Genomic DNA, 20,420 nt, shown 5'->3' on the forward strand with positions numbered 1-20,420 from the left:
CCAAACGCAAAAGCAGCAAACATCTCGCTGTATGTCCCACATCCAAAGTGCCAAGAGACTAATGTAGAGCTTGCTAACCCTCTCTTTGAGTACTGTTTTCACTGTCCCGGTTACCTCTTTGCTAACATTCTCTTCAGAGCTGCAGTGAAACCAGGAACCACGTGGAGAAGGCACCCACGCTGAAAATGACTGGAGGGAACGTTGGGGCTTCTTCTCAGTGTCTCTGACATAGGGTTTCACTGTCCCGGAAAAGTCTCTGCTAACACCCTGCAGAGCGCAGTGCCCAATATACAGAAACGTCTTGCAGTATCTCCTACAGGGAAAGTGCCAGGAGGAATTGTGGAGCTTGGTCTCAGTGTCTCTGAGAATTGCTCTGATTATCCCTGTGACCTCTTTGCTAAGACTCTCCAGAGAGACGTCCTCAAAACCAACACACATCTTGACATATCTCCCACATTGATCGCAGTGTCTCCAGAAACGGCATTCAAGGAGCCAGGAACTTTTCTGCCCACACTGTCCGGGGACAGTTCCTTAAAACCAATATACATCCTGCTATATCTCCCACATGGAAAGTGCCAGGAGGGAGAAGTGGGGATTATGTTTAGACTTTCTCAGAACTGCTTCAAATCAACTAGATATCTTTGTGCTGTAAATCTCCCAACAGCCAAACGCAAAAGCAGCAAACATCTCGCTGTATGTCCCACATCCAAAGTGCCAAGAGACTAATGTAGAGCTTGCTCTCCCTGTCTTTGAGTACTGTTTTCACTGTCCCGGTTACCTCTTTGCTAACATTCTCTTCAGAGCTGCAGTGAAACCAGGAACCACGTGGAGAAGGCACCCACACTGAAAATGACTGGAGGGAACATTGCGGCTTCTTCTCAGTGTCTCTGACATAGGGTTTCACTGTCCCGGGAAAGTCTCTGCTAACACCCTGCAGAGCGCTGTGCCCAATATACAGAAACGTCTTGCGGTATCTCCTACAGGGAAAGTGCCAGGAGGAATTGTGGAGCTTGTTCTCAGTGTCTCTGGGAATTGATCTGATTATCCGTGTGACCTCTTTGCTAAGACTCTCCAGAGAGACGTCCTCAAAACCAACACACATCTTGACATATCTCCCACATTGATCGCAGTGTCTCCAGGAATGGCATTCAAGGAGCCAGGAACTTTTCTCCCTACACTGTCCATTGAGTTGTCCTCAAAACCAATATACATCCTGCTATATCTCCCACATGGAAAGTGCCAGGAGGGAAAAGTGGGGATTATGTTTAGACTTTCTCGGAACTGCTTCAAATCAACTAGATATCTTTGTGCTGTAAATCTCCCAACAGCCAAATGTAAAAGCAGCAAACATCTCGCTGTATGTCCCACATCGAAAGTGCCAAGAGAGAGCTTGCTCTCCCTGTCTTTGAGTACTGTTTTCACTGTCCCGGTTACCTCTTTGCTAACATTCTCTTCAGAGCTGCAGTGAAAGCAGGAACCACGTGGAGAAGGCACCCATACTGAAAGTGCCTGGAGGGAACATTGGGGCTTCTTCTCAGTGTCTCTGATGTCGGGTTTCACTGTCCCGGGAAAGTCTCTGCTAACACCCTGCAGAGGGCTGTGCCCAATATACAGAAACGTCTTGCGGTATCTCCTACAGGGAAAGTGCCAGGAGGAATTGTGGAGCTTGTTCTCAGTGTCTCTGGGAATTGCTCTGATTATCCGTGTGACCTCTTTGCTAAGACTCTCCAGAGAGACGTCCTCAAAACCAACACACATCTTGACATATCTCCCTCATTGATCGCAGTGTCTCCAGGAACGGCATTCAAGGAGCCAGGAACTTTTCTCCCTACACTGTCCATTGAGTTGTCCTCAAAACCAATATACATCCTGCTATATCTCCCACATGGAAAGTGCTTGGCGAGAGAAGTAGGGATTATGTTTAGACTTTCTCGGAACTGCTTCAAATCAACTAGATATCTTTGTGCTGTAAATCTCCCAACAGCCAAACGCAAAAGCAGCAAACATCTCGCTGTATGTCCCACATCCAAAGTGCCAAGAGACTAATGTAGAGCTTGCTAACCCTCTCTTTGAGTACTGTTTTCACTGTCCCGGTTACCTCTTTGCTAACATTCTCTTCAGAGCTGCAGTGAAACCAGGAACCACGTGGAGAAGGCACCCACACTGAAGGTGCCTGGAAGGAACATTGGGGCTTCTTCTCAGTGTCTCTGACATAGGGTTTCACTGTCCCGGAAAAGTCTCTGCTAACACCCTGCAGAGCGCTGTGCCCAATATACAGAAACGTCTTGCAGTATCTCCTACAGGGAAAGTGCCAGGAGGAATTGTGGAGCTTGTTCTCAGTGTCTCTGAGAATTGCTCTGATTATCCCTGTGACCTCTTTGCTAAGACTCTCCAGAGAGACGTCCTCAAAACCAACACACATCTTGACATATCTCCCACATTGATCGCAGTGTCTCCAGAAACGGCATTCAAGGAGCCAGGAACTTTTCTGCCCACACTCTCCGGGGACAGTTCCTTAAAACCAATATACATCCTGCTATATCTCCCACATGGAAAGTGCCAGGAGGGAGAAGGGGGGATTATGTTTAGACTTTCTCAGAACTGCTTCAAATCAACTAGATATCTTTGTGCTGTAAATCTCCCAACAGCCAAACGCAAAAGCAGCAAACATCTCGCTGTATGTCCCACATCCAAAGTGCCAAGAGACTAATGTAGAGCTTGCTCTCCCTGTCTTTGAGTACTGTTTTCACTGTCCCGGTTACCTCTTTGCTAACATTCTCTTCAGAGCTGCAGTGAAACCAGGAACCATGTGGAGAAGGCACCCACACTGAAAATGACTGGAAGGAACACTGGGGCTTCTTCTCAGTGTCTCTGATGTCGGGTTTTACTGTCCCGGAAAAGTCTCTGCTAACACCCTGCAGAGCGCTGTGCCCAATATACAGAAACGTCTTGCGGTATCTCCTACAGGGAAAGTGCCAGGAGGGAATTGTCGATCTTGTTCTCAGTGTCTCTGAGAATTGCTCTGATTATCCGTGTGACCTTTTTGCTAAGACTCTCCAGAGAGCCGTCCTCAAAACCAACACACATCTTGACATATCTCCCACATTGATCGCAGTGTCTCCAGAAACGGCATTCAAGGAGCCAGGAACTTTTCTGCCCACACTCTCCGGGGACAGTTCCTTAAAACCAATATATATCCTGCTATATCTCCCACATGGAAAATGCCAGGAGGGAGAAGTGGGGATTATGTTTAGACTTTCTCAGAACTGCTTCAAATCAACTAGATATCTTTGTGCTGTAAATCTCCCAACAGCCAAACGCAAAAGCAGCAAACATCTCGCTGTGTGTCCCACATCGTAAGTGCCAAGAGAGAGCTTGCTCTCCCTGTCTTTGAGTACTGTTTTCACTGTCCCGGTTACCTCTTTGCTAACATTCTCTTCAGAGCTGCAGTGAAACCAGGAACCACGTGGAGAAGGCACCCACACTGAAAGTGCCTGGAGGGAACATTGGGGCTTCTTCTCAGTGTCTCTGACATAGGGTTTCACTGTCCCGGGAAAGTCTCTGCTAACACCCTGCAGAGGGCTGTGCCCAATATACAGAAACGTCTTGCGGTATCTCCTACAGGGAAAGTGCCAGGAGGAATTGTGGAGCTTGTTCTCAGTGTCTCTGGGAATTGCTCTGATTATCCGTGTGACCTCTTTGCTAAGAGTCTCCAGAGAGACGTCCTCAAAACCAACACACATCTTGACATATCTCCCTCATTGATCGCATTGTCTCCAGGAACGGCATTCAAGGAGCCAGGAACTTTTCTGCCCACACTCTCCGGGGACAGTTCCTTAAAACCAATATACATCCTGCTACATCTCCCACATGGAAAATGCCAGGAGGGAGAAGTGGGGATTATGTTTAGACTTTCTCAGAACTGCTTCAAATCAACTAGATATCTTTGTGCTGTAAATCTACCAACAGCCAAACACAAAAGCAGCAAACATCTCGCTGTATGTCCCACATCCAAAGTGCCAAGAGAGAGCTTGCTCTCCCTGTCTTTGAGTACTGTTTTCAGTGTCCCGGTTACCTCTTTGCTAACATTCTCTTCAGAGCTGCAGTGAAACCAGGAACCACGTGGAGAAGGCACCCACACTGAAAATGACTGGAGGGAACATTGCGGCTTCTTCTCAGTGTCTCTGACATAGGGTTTCACTGTCCCGGGAAAGTCTCTGCTAACACCCTGCAGAGCGCTGTGCCCAATATACAGAAACGTCTTGCAGTATCTCCTACAGGGAAAGTGCCAGGAGGAATTGTGGAGCTTGTTCTCAGTGTCTCTGAGAATTGCTCTGATTATCCGTGTGACCTCTTTGCTAAGACTCTCCAGAGAGCCGTCCTCAAAACCAACACACATCTTGACATATCTCCCACATTGATCGCAGTGTCTCCAGAAACGGCATTCAAGGAGCCAGGAACTTTTCTGCCCACACTCTCCGGGGACAGTTCCTTAAAACCAATATACATCCTGCTATATCTCCCACATGGAAAGTGCCAGGAGGGAAAAGTGGGGATTATGTTTAGACTTTCTCAGAACTGCTTCAAATCAACTAGATATCTTTGTGCTGTAAATCTCCCAACAGCCAAACGCAAAAGCAGCAAACATCTCGCTGTATGTCCCACATCCAAAGTGCCAAGAGAGAGCTTGCTCTCCCTGTCTTTGAGTACTGTTTTCACTGTCCCGGTTACCTCTTTGCTAACATTCTCTTCAGAGCTGCAGTGAAACCAGGAACCACGTGGAGAAGGCACCCACACTGAAAATGCCTGGAAGGAACGACCATTGTGCCTTCTCTCTGTGTCTCTGACATAGGGTTTCACTGTCCCGGGAAAGTCTCTGCTAACACCCTGCAGAGCGCTGTGCCCAATATACAGAAACGTCTTGCGGTATCTCCTACAGGGAAAGTGCCAGGAGGAATTGTGGAGCTTGTTCTCAGTGTCTCTGGGAATTGATCTGATTATCCGTGTGACCTCTTTGCTAAGACTCTCCAGAGAGACGTCCTCAAAACCAACACACATCTTGACATATCTCCCACATTGATCGCAGTGTCTCCAGGAATGGCATTCAAGGAGCCAGGAACTTTTCTCCCTACACTGTCCATTGAGTTGTCCTCAAAACCAATATACATCCTGCTATATCTCCCACATGGAAAGTGCTTGGCGGGAGAAGTGGGGATTATGTTTAGACTTTCTCGGAACTGCTTCAAATCAACTAGATATCTTTGTGCTGTAAATCTACCAACAGCCAAATGTAAAAGCAGCAAACATCTCGCTGTATGTCCCACATCGAAAGTGCCAAGAGAGAGCTTGCTCTCCCTGTCTTTGAGTACTGTTTTCACTGTCCCGGTTACCTCTTTGCTAACATTCTCTTCAGAGCTGCAGTGAAAGCAGGAACCACGTGGAGAAGGCACCCATACTGAAAGTGCCTGGAGGGAACATTGGGGCTTCTTCTCAGTGTCTCTGATGTCGGGTTTCACTGTCCCGGGAAAGTCTCTGCTAACACCCTGCAGAGGGCTGTGCCCAATATACAGAAACGTCTTGCGGTATCTCCTACAGGGAAAGTGCCAGGAGGAATTGTGGAGCTTGTTCTCAGTGTCTCTGGGAATTGCTCTGATTATCCGTGTGACCTCTTTGCTAAGAGTCTCCAGAGAGACGTCCTCAAAACCAACACACATCTTGACATATCTCCCACATTGATCGCAGTGTCTCCAGGAACGGCATTCAAGGAGCCAGGAACTTTTCTCCCTACACTGTCCATTGAGTTGTCCTCAAAACCAATATACATCCTGCTATATCTCCCACATGGAAAGTGCTTGGCGAGAGAAGTAGGGATTATGTTTAGACTTTCTCGGAACTGCTTCAAATCAACTAGATATCTTTGTGCTGTAAATCTCCCAACAGCCAAACGCAAAAGCAGCAAACATCTCGCTGTATGTCCCACATCCAAAGTGCCAAGAGACTAATGTAGAGCTTGCTAACCCTCTCTTTGAGTACTGTTTTCACTGTCCCGGTTACCTCTTTGCTAACATTCTCTTCAGAGCTGCAGTGAAACCAGGAACCACGTGGAGAAGGCACCCACGCTGAAAATGACTGGAGGGAACGTTGGGGCTTCTTCTCAGTGTCTCTGACATAGGGTTTCACTGTCCCGGAAAAGTCTCTGCTAACACCCTGCAGAGCGCAGTGCCCAATATACAGAAACGTCTTGCAGTATCTCCTACAGGGAAAGTGCCAGGAGGAATTGTGGAGCTTGGTCTCAGTGTCTCTGAGAATTGCTCTGATTATCCCTGTGACCTCTTTGCTAAGACTCTCCAGAGAGACGTCCTCAAAACCAACACACATCTTGACATATCTCCCACATTGATCGCAGTGTCTCCAGAAACGGCATTCAAGGAGCCAGGAACTTTTCTGCCCACACTGTCCGGGGACAGTTCCTTAAAACCAATATACATCCTGCTATATCTCCCACATGGAAAGTGCCAGGAGGGAGAAGTGGGGATTATGTTTAGACTTTCTCAGAACTGCTTCAAATCAACTAGATATCTTTGTGCTGTAAATCTCCCAACAGCCAAACGCAAAAGCAGCAAACATCTCGCTGTATGTCCCACATCCAAAGTGCCAAGAGACTAATGTAGAGCTTGCTCTCCCTGTCTTTGAGTACTGTTTTCACTGTCCCGGTTACCTCTTTGCTAACATTCTCTTCAGAGCTGCAGTGAAACCAGGAACCACGTGGAGAAGGCACCCACACTGAAAATGACTGGAGGGAACATTGCGGCTTCTTCTCAGTGTCTCTGACATAGGGTTTCACTGTCCCGGGAAAGTCTCTGCTAACACCCTGCAGAGCGCTGTGCCCAATATACAGAAACGTCTTGCGGTATCTCCTACAGGGAAAGTGCCAGGAGGAATTGTGGAGCTTGTTCTCAGTGTCTCTGGGAATTGATCTGATTATCCGTGTGACCTCTTTGCTAAGACTCTCCAGAGAGACGTCCTCAAAACCAACACACATCTTGACATATCTCCCACATTGATCGCAGTGTCTCCAGGAATGGCATTCAAGGAGCCAGGAACTTTTCTCCCTACACTGTCCATTGAGTTGTCCTCAAAACCAATATACATCCTGCTATATCTCCCACATGGAAAGTGCCAGGAGGGAAAAGTGGGGATTATGTTTAGACTTTCTCGGAACTGCTTCAAATCAACTAGATATCTTTGTGCTGTAAATCTCCCAACAGCCAAATGTAAAAGCAGCAAACATCTCGCTGTATGTCCCACATCGAAAGTGCCAAGAGAGAGCTTGCTCTCCCTGTCTTTGAGTACTGTTTTCACTGTCCCGGTTACCTCTTTGCTAACATTCTCTTCAGAGCTGCAGTGAAAGCAGGAACCACGTGGAGAAGGCACCCATACTGAAAGTGCCTGGAGGGAACATTGGGGCTTCTTCTCAGTGTCTCTGATGTCGGGTTTCACTGTCCCGGGAAAGTCTCTGCTAACACCCTGCAGAGGGCTGTGCCCAATATACAGAAACGTCTTGCGGTATCTCCTACAGGGAAAGTGCCAGGAGGAATTGTGGAGCTTGTTCTCAGTGTCTCTGGGAATTGCTCTGATTATCCGTGTGACCTCTTTGCTAAGACTCTCCAGAGAGACGTCCTCAAAACCAACACACATCTTGACATATCTCCCTCATTGATCGCAGTGTCTCCAGGAACGGCATTCAAGGAGCCAGGAACTTTTCTCCCTACACTGTCCATTGAGTTGTCCTCAAAACCAATATACATCCTGCTATATCTCCCACATGGAAAGTGCTTGGCGAGAGAAGTAGGGATTATGTTTAGACTTTCTCGGAACTGCTTCAAATCAACTAGATATCTTTGTGCTGTAAATCTCCCAACAGCCAAACGCAAAAGCAGCAAACATCTCGCTGTATGTCCCACATCCAAAGTGCCAAGAGACTAATGTAGAGCTTGCTAACCCTCTCTTTGAGTACTGTTTTCACTGTCCCGGTTACCTCTTTGCTAACATTCTCTTCAGAGCTGCAGTGAAACCAGGAACCACGTGGAGAAGGCACCCACACTGAAGGTGCCTGGAAGGAACATTGGGGCTTCTTCTCAGTGTCTCTGACATAGGGTTTCACTGTCCCGGAAAAGTCTCTGCTAACACCCTGCAGAGCGCTGTGCCCAATATACAGAAACGTCTTGCAGTATCTCCTACAGGGAAAGTGCCAGGAGGAATTGTGGAGCTTGTTCTCAGTGTCTCTGAGAATTGCTCTGATTATCCCTGTGACCTCTTTGCTAAGACTCTCCAGAGAGACGTCCTCAAAACCAACACACATCTTGACATATCTCCCACATTGATCGCAGTGTCTCCAGAAACGGCATTCAAGGAGCCAGGAACTTTTCTGCCCACACTCTCCGGGGACAGTTCCTTAAAACCAATATACATCCTGCTATATCTCCCACATGGAAAGTGCCAGGAGGGAGAAGGGGGGATTATGTTTAGACTTTCTCAGAACTGCTTCAAATCAACTAGATATCTTTGTGCTGTAAATCTCCCAACAGCCAAACGCAAAAGCAGCAAACATCTCGCTGTATGTCCCACATCGAAAGTGCCAAGAGACTAATGTAGAGCTTGCTCTCCCTGTCTTTGAGTACTGTTTTCACTGTCCCGGTTACCTCTTTGCTAACATTCTCTTCAGAGCTGCAGTGAAACCAGGAACCATGTGGAGAAGGCACCCACACTGAAAATGACTGGAAGGAACACTGGGGCTTCTTCTCAGTGTCTCTGATGTCGGGTTTTACTGTCCCGGAAAAGTCTCTGCTAACACCCTGCAGAGCGCTGTGCCCAATATACAGAAACGTCTTGCGGTATCTCCTACAGGGAAAGTGCCAGGAGGGAATTGTCGATCTTGTTCTCAGTGTCTCTGAGAATTGCTCTGATTATCCGTGTGACCTTTTTGCTAAGACTCTCCAGAGAGCCGTCCTCAAAACCAACACACATCTTGACATATCTCCCACATTGATCGCAGTGTCTCCAGAAACGGCATTCAAGGAGCCAGGAACTTTTCTGCCCACACTCTCCGGGGACAGTTCCTTAAAACCAATATATATCCTGCTATATCTCCCACATGGAAAATGCCAGGAGGGAGAAGTGGGGATTATGTTTAGACTTTCTCAGAACTGCTTCAAATCAACTAGATATCTTTGTGCTGTAAATCTCCCAACAGCCAAACGCAAAAGCAGCAAACATCTCGCTGTATGTCCCACATCCAAAGTGCCAAGAGAGAGCTTGCTCTCCCTGTCTTTGAGTACTGTTTTCACTGTCCCGGTTACCTCTTTGCTAACATTCTCTTCAGAGCTGCAGTGAAACCAGGAACCACGTGGAGAAGGCACCCACACTGAAAATGACTGGAGGGAACATTGCGGCTTCTTCTCAGTGTCTCTGACATAGGATTTCACTGTCCCGGGAAAGTCTCTGCTAACACCCTGCAGAGCGCTGTGCCCAATATACAGAAACGTCTTGCGGTATCTCCTACAGGGAAAGTGCCAGGAGGAATTGTGGAGCTTGGTCTCAGTGTCTCTGAGAATTGCTCTGATTATCCGTGTGACCTCTTTGCTAAGACTCTCCAGAGAGCCGTCCTCAAAACCAACACACATCTTGACATATCTCCCTCATTGATCGCAGTGTCTCCAGAAACGGCATTCAAGGAGCCAGGAACTTTTCTGCCCACACTCTCCGGGGACAGTTCCTTAAAACCAATATACATCCTGCTATATCTCCCACATGGAAAGTGCCAGGAGGGAGAAGTGGGGATTATGTTTAGACTTTCTCAGAACTGCTTCAAATCAACTAGATATCTTTGTGCTGTAAATCTCCCAACAGCCAAATGTAAAAGCAGCAAACATCTCGCTGTATGTCCCACATCCAAAGTGCCAAGAGAGAGCTTGCTCTCCCTGTCTTTGAGTACTGTTTTCAGTGTCCCGGTTACCTCTTTGCTAACATTCTCTTCAGAGCTGCAGTGAAACCAGGAACCACGTGGAGAAGGCACCCACACTGAAAATGACTGGAGGGAACATTGCGGCTTCTTCTCAGTGTCTCTGACATAGGGTTTCACTGTCCCGGGAAAGTCTCTGCTAACACCCTGCAGAGCGCTGTGCCCAATATACAGAAACGTCTTGCGGTATCTCCTACAGGGAAAGTGTCAGGAGGGAATTGTCGATCTTGTTCTCAGTGTCTCTGAGAATTGCTCTGATTATCCCTGTGACCTCTTTGCTAAGACTCTCCAGAGAGCCGTCCTCAAAACCAACACACATCTTGACATATCTCCCTCATTGATCGCATTGTCTCCAGGAACGGCATTCAAGGAGCCAGGAACTTTTCTGCCCACACTCTCCGGGGACAGTTCCTTAAAACCAATATACATCCTGCTACATCTCCCACATGGAAAATGCCAGGAGGGAGAAGTGGGGATTATGTTTAGACTTTCTCAGAACTGCTTCAAATCAACTAGATATCTTTGTGCTGTAAATCTCCCAACAGCCAAACGCAAAAGCAGCAAACATCTCGCTGTATGTCCCACATCGAAAGTGCCAAGAGAGAGCTTGCTCTCCCTGTCTTTGAGTACTGTTTTCACTGTCCCAGTTACCTCTTGGCTAACATTCTCTTCAGAGCTGCAGTGAAACCAGGAACCACGTGGAGAAGGCACCCACGCTGAAAATGACTGGAGGGAACGTTGGGGCTTCTTCTCAGTGTCTCTGACATAGGGTTTCACTGTCCCGGGAAAGTCTCTGCTAACACCCTGCAGAGCGCTGTGCCCAATATACAGAAACGTCTTGCGGTATCTCCTACAGGGAAAGTGCCAGGAGGAATTGTGGAGCTTGGTCTCAGTGTCTCTGAGAATTGCTCTGATTATCCGTGTGACCTCTTTGCTAAGAGTCTCCAGAGAGACGTCCTCAAAACCAACACACATCTTGACATATCTCCCACATTGATCGCAGTGTCTCCAGGAACGGCATTCAAGGAGCCAGGAACTTTTCTGCCCACACTCTCCGGGGACAGTTCCTTAAAACCAATATACATCCTGCTATATCTCCCACATGGAAAGTGCCAGGAGGGAAAAGTGGGGATTATGTTTAGACTTTCTCAGAACTGCTTCAAATCAACTAGATATCTTTGTGCTGTAAATCTCCCAACAGCCAAACGCAAAAGCAGCAAACATCTCGCTGTATGTCCCACATCCAAAGTGCCAAAAGAGAGCTTGCTCTCCCTGTCTTTGAGTACTGTTTTCACTGTCCCGGTTACCTCTTTGCTAACATTCTCTTCAGAGCTGCAGTGAAACCAGGAACCACGTGGAGAAGGCACCCACACTGAAAATGCCTGGAAGGAACGAACATTGTGCCTTCTCTCTGTGTCTCTGACATAGGGTTTCACTGTCCCGGGAAAGTCTCTGCTAACACCCTGCAGAGCGCTGTGCCCAATATACAGAAACGTCTTGCGGTATCTCCTACAGGGAAAGTGCCAGGAGGAATTGTCGATCTTGTTCTCAGTGTCTCTGAGAATTGCTCTGATTATCCGTGTGACCTCTTTGCTAAGACTCTCCAGAGAGACGTCCTCAAAACCAACACACATCTTGACATATCTCCCACATTGATCGCAGTGTCTCCAGGAACGGCATTCAAGGAGCCAGGAACTTTTCTGCCCACACTCTCCGGGGACAGTTCCTTAAAACCAATATACATCCTGCTATATCTCCCACATGGAAAATGCCAGGAGGGAGAAGTGGGGATTATGTTTAGACTTTCTCAGAACTGCTTCAAATCAACTAGATATCTTTGTGCTGTAAATCTACCAACAGCCAAACGTAAAAGCAGCAAACATCTCGCTGTATGTCCCACATCGAAAGTGCCAAGAGAGAGCTTGCTCTCCGTGTCTTTGAGTACTGTTTTCACTGTCCCGGTTACCTCTTTGCTAACATTCTCTTCAGAGCTGCAGTGAAACCAGGAACCACGTGGAGAAGGCACCCACACTGAAAATGACTGGAAGGAACGTTGGGGCTTCTTCTCAGTGTCTCTGACATAGGGTTTCACTGTCCCGGGAAAGTCTCTGCTAACACCCTGCAGAGCGCTGTGCCCAATATACAGAAACGTCTTGCGGTATCTCCTACAGGGAAAGTGCCAGGAGGAATTGTGGAGCTTGGTCTCAGAGTCTCTGAGAATTGCTCTGATTATCCCTGTGACCTCTTTGCTAAGACTCTCCAGAGAGACGTCCTCAAAACCAACACACATCTTGACATATCTCCCACATTGATCGCAGTGTCTCCAGGAATGGCATTCAAGGAGCCAGGAACTTTTCTCCCTACACTGTCCATTGAGTTGTCCTCAAAACCAATATACATCCTGCTATATCTCCCACATGGAAAGTGCCAGGAGGGAAAAGTGGGGATTATGTTTAGACTTTCTCGGAACTGCTTCAAATCAACTAGATATCTTTGTGCTGTAAATCTCCCAACAGCCAAACGCAAAAGCAGCAAACATCTCGTTGTATGTCCCACATCCAAAGTGCCAAGAGAGAGCTTGCTCTCCCTGTCTTTGAGTACTGTTTTCACTGTCCCGGTTACCTCTTTGCTAACATTCTCTTCAGAGCTGCAGTGAAAGCAGGAACCACGTGGAGAAGGCACCCACACTGAAAATGACTGGAGGGAACATTGCGGCTTCTTCTCAGTGTCTCTGACATAGGGTTTCACTGTCCCGGGAAAGTCTCTGCTAACACCCTGCAGAGCGCTGTGCCCAATATACAGAAACGTCTTGCGGTATCTCCTACAGGGAAAGTGTCAGGAGGGAATTGTCGATCTTGTTCTCAGTGTCTCTGAGAATTGCTCTGATTATCCCTGTGACCTCTTTGCTAAGACTCTCCAGAGAGCCGTCCTCAAAACCAACACACATCTTGACATATCTCCCTCATTGATCGCATTGTCTCCAGGAACGGCATTCAAGGAGCCAGGAACTTTTCTGCCCACACTCTCCGGGGACAGTTCCTTAAAACCAATATACATCCTGCTACATCTCCCACATGGAAAATGCCAGGAGGGAGAAGTGGGGATTATGTTTAGACTTTCTCAGAACTGCTTCAAATCAACTAGATATCTTTGTGCTGTAAATCTCCCAACAGCCAAACGCAAAAGCAACAAACATCTCGCTGTATGTCCCACATCGAAAGTGCCAAGAGAGAGCTTGCTCTCCCTGTCTTTGAGTACTGTTTTCACTGTCCCAGTTACCTCTTGGCTAACATTCTCTTCAGAGCTGCAGTGAAACCAGGAACCACGTGGAGAAGGCACCCACGCTGAAAATGACTGGAGGGAACGTTGGGGCTTCTTCTCAGTGTCTCTGACATAGGGTTTCACTGTCCCGGGAAAGTCTCTGCTAACACCCTGCAGAGCGCTGTGCCCAATATACAGAAACGTCTTGCGGTATCTCCTACAGGGAAAGTGCCAGGAGGAATTGTGGAGCTTGGTCTCAGTGTCTCTGAGAATTGCTCTGATTATCCGTGTGACCTCTTTGCTAAGAGTCTCCAGAGAGACGTCCTCAAAACCAACACACATCTTGACATATCTCCCACATTGATCGCAGTGTCTCCAGGAACGGCATTCAAGGAGCCAGGAACTTTTCTGCCCACACTCTCCGGGGACAGTTCCTTAAAACCAATATACATCCTGCTATATCTCCCACATGGAAAGTGCCAGGAGGGAAAAGTGGGGATTATGTTTAGACTTTCTCAGAACTGCTTCAAATCAACTAGATATCTTTGTGCTGTAAATCTCCCAACAGCCAAACGCAAAAGCAGCAAACATCTCGCTGTATGTCCCACATCCAAAGTGCCAAAAGAGAGCTTGCTCTCCCTGTCTTTGAGTACTGTTTTCAGTGTCCCGGTTACCTCTTTGCTAACATTCTCTTCAGAGCTGCAGTGAAACCAGGAACCACGTGGAGAAGGCACCCACACTGAAAATGCCTGGAAGGAACGAACATTGTGCCTTCTCTCTGTGTCTCTGACATAGGGTTTCACTGTCCCGGGAAAGTCTCTGCTAACACCCTGCAGAGCGCTGTGCCCAATATACAGAAACGTCTTGCGGTATCTCCTACAGGGAAAGTGCCAGGAGGAATTGTCGATCTTGTTCTCAGTGTCTCTGAGAATTGCTCTGATTATCCGTGTGACCTCTTTGCTAAGACTCTCCAGAGAGACGTCCTCAAAACCAACACACATCTTGAAATATCTCCCACACTGACCGCAGAGTATCCAGGAACGGCATTCAAGGAGCCAGGAACTTTTCTGCCCACACTCTCCGGGGACAGTTCCTTAAAACCAATATACATCCTGCTATATCTCCCACATGGAAAGTGCCAGGAGGGAAAAGTGGGGATTATGTTTAGACTTTCTCAGAACTGCTTCAAATCAACTAGATATCTTTGTGCTGTAAATCTCCCAACAGCCAAACGCAAAAGCAGCAAACATCTCGCTGTATGTCCCACATCCAAAGTGCCAAGAGACTAATGTAGAGCTTGCTCTCCGTGTCTTTGAGTACTGTTTTCACTGTCCCGGTTACCTCTTTGCTAACATTCTCTTCAGAGCTGCAGTGAAACCAGGAACCACGTGGAGAAGGCACCCACACTGAAAATGACTGGAAGGAACGAACATTGTGCCTTCTCTCTGTGTCTCTGACATAGGGTTTCACTGTCCCGGGAAAGTCTCTGCTAACACCCTGCAGAGCGCTGTGCCCAATATACAGAAACGTCTTGTGGTATCTCCTACAGGGAAAGTGCCAGGAGGAATTGTGGAGCTTGTTCTCAGTGTCTCTGGGAATTGCTCTGATTATCCGTGTGACCTCTTTGCTAAGACTCTCCAGAGAGACGTCCTCAAAACCAACACACATCTTGACATATCTCCCACATTGATCGCAGTGTCTCCAGGAATGGCATTCAAGGAGCCAGGAACTTTTCTCCCTACACTGTCCATTGAGTTGTCCTCAAAACCAATATACATCCTGCTATATCTCCCACATGGAAAGTGCCAGGAGGGAAAAGTGGGGATTATGTTTAGACTTTCTCGGAACTGCTTCAAATCAACTAGATATCTTTGTGCTGTAAATCTCCCAACAGCCAAACGCAAAAGCAGCAAACATCTCGTTGTATGTCCCACATCCAAAGTGCCAAGAGAGAGCTTGCTCTCCCTGTCTTTGAGTACTGTTTTCACTGTCCCGGTTACCTCTTTGCTAACATTCTCTTCAGAGCTGCAGTGAAAGCAGGAACCACGTGGAGAAGGCACCCACACTGAAAATGACTGGAAGGAACACTGGGGCTTCTTCTCAGTGTCTCTGATGTCGGGTTTTACTGTCCCAGAAAAGTCTCTGCTAACACCCTGCAGAGCGCTGTGCCCAATATACAGAAATGTCTTGCGGTATCTCCTACAGGGAAAGTGCCAGGAGGAATTGTGGAGCTTGTTCTCAGTGTCTCTGAGAATTGCTCTGATTATCCGTGTGACCTCTTTGCTAAGACTCTCCAGAGAGACGTCCTCAAAACCAACACACATCTTGACATATCTCCCTCATTGATCGCAGTGTCTCCAGGAATGGCATTCAAGGAGCCAGGAACTTTTCTGCCCACACTCTCCGGGGACAGTTCCTTAAAACCAATATACATCCTGCTATATCTCCCACATGGAAAATGCCAGGAGGGAGAAGTGGGGATTATGTTTAGACATTCTCAGAACTGCTTCAAATCAACTAGATATCTTTGTGCTGTAAATCTCCCAACAGCCAAACGCAAAAGCAGCAAACATCTCGCTGTATGTCCCACATCCAAAGTGCCAAGAGACTAATGTAGAGCTTGCTCTCCCTGTCTTTGAGTACTGTTTTCACTGTCCCGGTTACCTCTTTGCTAACATTCTCTTCAGAGCTGCAGTGAAACCAGGAACCACGTGGAGAAGGCACCCACACTGAAAATGACTGGAGGGAACATTGCGGCTTCTTCTCAGTGTCTCTGACATAGGGTTTCACTGTCCCGGGAAAGTCTCTGCTAACACCCTGCAGAGCGCTGTGCCCAATATACAGAAACGTCTTGCGGTATCTCCTACAGGGAAAGTGCCAGGAGGAATTGTGGAGCTTGGTCTCAGTGTCTCTGAGAATTGCTCTGATTATCCGTGTGACCTCTTTGCTAAGACTCTCCAGAGAGCCGTCCTCAAAACCAACACACATCTTGACATATCTCCCACATTGATCGCAGTGCCTCCAGGAACGGCATTCAAGGAGCCAGGAACTTTTCTGCCCACACTCTCCGGGGACAGTTCCTTAAAACCAATATACATCCTGCTATATCTCCCACATGGAAAGTGCCAGGAGGGAGAAGTGGGGATTATGTTTAGACTTTCTCGGAACTGCTTCAAATCAACTAGATATCTTTGTGCTGTAAATCTCCCAACAGCCAAACGCAAAAGCAGCAAACATCTCGCTGTATGTCCCACATCCAAAGTGCCAAGAGAGAGCTTGCTCTCCCTGTCTTTGAGTACTGTTTTCACTGTCCCGGTTACCTCTTTGCTAACATTCTCTTCAGAGCTGCAGTGAAACCAGGAACCATGTGGAGAAGGCACCCACACTGAAAATGACTGGAAGGAACACTTGGGCTTCTTCTCAGTGTCTCTGACATAGGGTTTCACTGTCCCGGGAAAGTCTCTGCTAACACCCTGCAGAGCGCTGTGCCCAATATACAGAAACGTCTTGCGGTATCTCCTACAGGGAAAGTGCCAGGAGGAATTGTGGAGCTTGGTCTCAGTGTCTCTGAGAATTGCTCTGATTATCCGTGTGACCTCTTTGCTAAGACTCTCCAGAGAGCCGTCCTCAAAACCAACACACATCTTGACATATCTCCCACATTGATCGCAGTGTCTCCAGAAACGGCATTCAAGGAGCCAGGAACTTTTCTGCCCACACTCTCCGGGGACAGTTCCTTAAAACCAATATACATCCTGCTATATCTCCCACATGGAAAGTGCCAGGAGGGAGAAGTGGGGATTATGTTTAGACTTTCTCAGAACTGCTTCAAATCAACTAGATATCTTTGTGCTGTAAATCTCCCAACAGCCAAACGCAAAAGCAGCAAACATCTCGCTGTATGTTCCACATCCAAAGTGCCAAGAGAGAGCTTGCTCTCCCTGTCTTTGAGTACTGTTTTCAGTGTCCCGGTTACCTCTTTGCTAACATTCTCTTCAGAGCTGCAGTGAAACCAGGAACCACGTGGAGAAGGCACCCACACTGAAAATGACTGGAAGGAAGACTGGGGCTTCTTCTCAGTGTCTCTGACATAGGGTTTCACTGTCCCGGGAAAGTCTCTGCTAACACCCTGCAGAGCGCTGTGCCCAATATACAGAAACGTCTTGCGGTATCTCCTACAGGGAAAGTGCCAGGAGGAATTGTGGAGCTTGGTCTCAGTGTCTCTGAGAATTGCTCTGATTATCCGTGTGACCTCTTTGCTAAGACTCTCCAGAGAGCCGTCCTCAAAACCAACACACATCTTGACATATCTCCCACATTGATCGCAGTGTCTCCAGAAACGGCATTCAAGGAGCCAGGAACTTTTCTGCCCACACTCTCCGGGGACAGTTCCTTAAAACCAATATACATCCTGCTATATCTCCCACATGGAAAGTGCCAGGAGGGAGAAGTGGGGATTATGTTTAGACTTTCTCAGAACTGCTTCAAATCAACTAGATATCTTTGTGCTGTAAATCTCCCAACAGCCAAACGCAAAAGCAGCAAACATCTCGCTGTATGTCCCACATCCAAAGTGCCAAGAGAGTAATGTAGAGCTTGCTCTCCCTGTCTTTGAGTACTGTTTTCAGTGTCCCGGTTACCTCTTTGCTAACATTCTCTTCAGAGCTGCAGTGAAACCAGGAACCACGTGGAGAAGGCACCCACACTGAAAATGACTGGAGGGAACATTGCGGCTTCTTCTCAGTGTCTCTGACATAGGGTTTCACTGTCCCGGGAAAGTCTCTGCTAACACCCTGCAGAGCGCTGTGCCCAATATACAGAAACGTCTTGCGGTATCTCCTACAGGGAAAGTGCCAGGAGGAATTGTGGAGCTTGGTCTCAGTGTCTCTGAGAATTGCTCTGATTATCCGTGTGACCTCTTTGCTAAGACTCTCCAGAGAGCCGTCCTCAAAACCAACACACATCTTGACATATCTCCCACATTGATCGCAGTGCCTCCAGGAACGGCATTCAAGGAGCCAGGAACTTTTCTGCCCACACTCTCCGGGGACAGTTCCTTAAAACCAATATACATCCTGCTATATCTCCCACATGGAAAGTGCCAGGAGGGAGAAGTGGGGATTATGTTTAGACTTTCTCGGAACTGCTTCAAATCAACTAGATATCTTTGTGCTGTAAATCTCCCAACAGCCAAACGCAAAAGCAGCAAACATCTCGCTGTATGTCCCACATCCAAAGTGCCAAGAGAGAGCTTGCTCTCCCTGTCTTTGAGTACTGTTTTCACTGTCCCGGTTACCTCTTTGCTAACATTCTCTTCAGAGCTGCAGTGAAACCAGGAACCATGTGGAGAAGGCACCCACACTGAAAATGACTGGAAGGAACACTGGGGCTTCTTCTCAGTGTCTCTGACATAGGGTTTCACTGTCCCGGGAAAGTCTCTGCTAACACCCTGCAGAGCGCTGTGCCCAATATACAGAAACGTCTTGCGGTATCTCCTACAGGGAAAGTGCCAGGAGGAATTGTCGATCTTGTTCTCAGTGTCTCTGGGAATTGATCTGATTATCCGTGTGACCTCTTTGCTAAGAGTCTCCAGAGAGACGTCCTCAAAACCAACACACATCTTGACATATCTCCCACATTGATCGCAGTGTCTCCAGGAACGGCATTCAAGGAGCCAGGAACTTTTCTGCCCACACTCTCCGGGGACAGTTCCTTAAAACCAATATACATCCTGCTATATCTCCCACATGGAAAGTGCCAGGAGGGAAAAGTGGGGATTATGTTTAGACTTTCTCAGAACTGCTTCAAATCAACTAGATATCTTTGTGCTGTAAATCTCCCAACAGCCAAACGCAAAAGCAGCAAACATCTCGCTGTATGTCCCACATCCAAAGTGCCAAAAGAGAGCTTGCTCTCCCTGTCTTTGAGTACTGTTTTCAGTGTCCCGGTTACCTCTTTGCTAACATTCTCTTCAGAGCTGCAGTGAAACCAGGAACCACGTGGAGAAGGCACCCACACTGAAAATGCCTGGAAGGAACGAACATTGTGCCTTCTCTCTGTGTCTCTGACATAGGGTTTCACTGTCCCGGGAAAGTCTCTGCTAACACCCTGCAGAGCGCTGTGCCCAATATACAGAAACGTCTTGCGGTATCTCCTACAGGGAAAGTGCCAGGAGGAATTGTCGATCTTGTTCTCAGTGTCTCTGAGAATTGCTCTGATTATCCGTGTGACCTCTTTGCTAAGACTCTCCAGAGAGACGTCCTCAAAACCAACACACATCTTGACATATCTCCCACATTGATCGCAGTGTCTCCAGGAACGGCATTCAAGGAGCCAGGAACTTTTCTGCCCACACTCTCCGGGGACAGTTCCTTAAAACCAATATACATCCTGCTATATCTCCCACATGGAAAATGCCAGGAGGGAGAAGTGGGGATTATGTTTAGACTTTCTCAGAACTGCTTCAAATCAACTAGATATCTTTGTGCTGTAAATCTACCAACAGCCAAACGTAAAAGCAGCAAACATCTCGCTGTATGTCCCACATCGAAAGTGCCAAGAGAGAGCTTGCTCTCCCTGTCTTTGAGTACTGTTTTCACTGTCCCGGTTACCTCTTTGCTAACATTCTCTTCAGAGCTGCAGTGAAACCAGGAACCACGTGGAGAAGGCACCCACACTGAAAATGACTGGAAGGAACGTTGGGGCTTCTTCTCAGTGTCTCTGACATAGGGTTTCACTGTCCCGGGAAAGTCTCTGCTAACACCCTGCAGAGCGCTGTGCCCAATATACAGAAACGTCTTGCGGTATCTCCTACAGGGAAAGTGCCAGGAGGAATTGTGGAGCTTGGTCTCAGTGTCTCTGAGAATTGCTCTGATTATCCCTGTGACCTTTTTGCTAAGACTCTCCAGAGAGCCGTCCTCAAAACCAACACACATCTTGACATATCTCCCACATTGATCGCAGTGTCTCCAGAAACGGCATTCAAGGAGCCAGGAACTTTTCTGCCCACACTCTCCGGGGACAGTTCCTTAAAACCAATATACATCCTGCTATATCTCCCACATGGAAAGTGCCAGGAGGGAAAAGTGGGGATTATGTTTAGACTTTCTCAGAACTGCTTCAAATCAACTAGATATCT

Source organism: Larus michahellis, chromosome Z (genome assembly GCF_964199755.1).
Source record: "Larus michahellis chromosome Z, bLarMic1.1, whole genome shotgun sequence".
NCBI lineage: Eukaryota > Metazoa > Chordata > Aves > Charadriiformes > Laridae > Larus > Larus michahellis.